The sequence below is a fragment of the Penaeus monodon genome, chromosome 28, assembly GCF_015228065.2.
Source record: "Penaeus monodon isolate SGIC_2016 chromosome 28, NSTDA_Pmon_1, whole genome shotgun sequence".
NCBI lineage: Eukaryota > Metazoa > Arthropoda > Malacostraca > Decapoda > Penaeidae > Penaeus > Penaeus monodon.
The window spans coordinates 28,800,458-28,800,831 of record NC_051413.1 but is presented as its reverse complement, the minus strand read 5'-3'; the positions used below and the strand labels follow the sequence as shown (position 1 = coordinate 28,800,831).

The 374-nt window shown below is 36.4% G+C and overlaps 1 protein-coding gene across 2 annotated transcripts in view; it reads left to right on the top strand.

The window, feature by feature from the left end:
• Positions 1 to 374, top strand: part of LOC119591476 (E3 SUMO-protein ligase PIAS1-like) — a 12,116-nt gene that overhangs the window by 8,831 nt on the left and 2,911 nt on the right. The gene's annotated exons all lie outside the window — the stretch shown is intronic.

The following is a 374-nucleotide window of genomic DNA, read 5'->3' as shown; positions in this document are numbered from 1 at the left end:
TGTAACTTTCAAGATACATCAGCCTTTTCGCGTTCTGAAAACTGGTCTCTCAAAGTCGGGAAATTGGTCCATTCAGTGTTCCACTTTTATCTCAAGTTCCTTCCCCAGCTTCCCTTGCTTTAATAGTTTTCAGTACAACAGAATACAGCAAAAACGAATGTTCTTAGGATTCAATTTACCAGTGGAGTTATCACGTTCAAGACTTTGTATATTGCACTTTTTTTATTAACACTGGAGATATAACTACCCAGAAAATGACAAGCTCAAAAAGCGTAATTTTTTCCCCGTTTATATGAAAAATAAAATAGATATATAAAGCGTCAAGCCTTAGAATACTCTCCTTATTTCCTCCCTCTCCGAATTAGTGTCTGTCG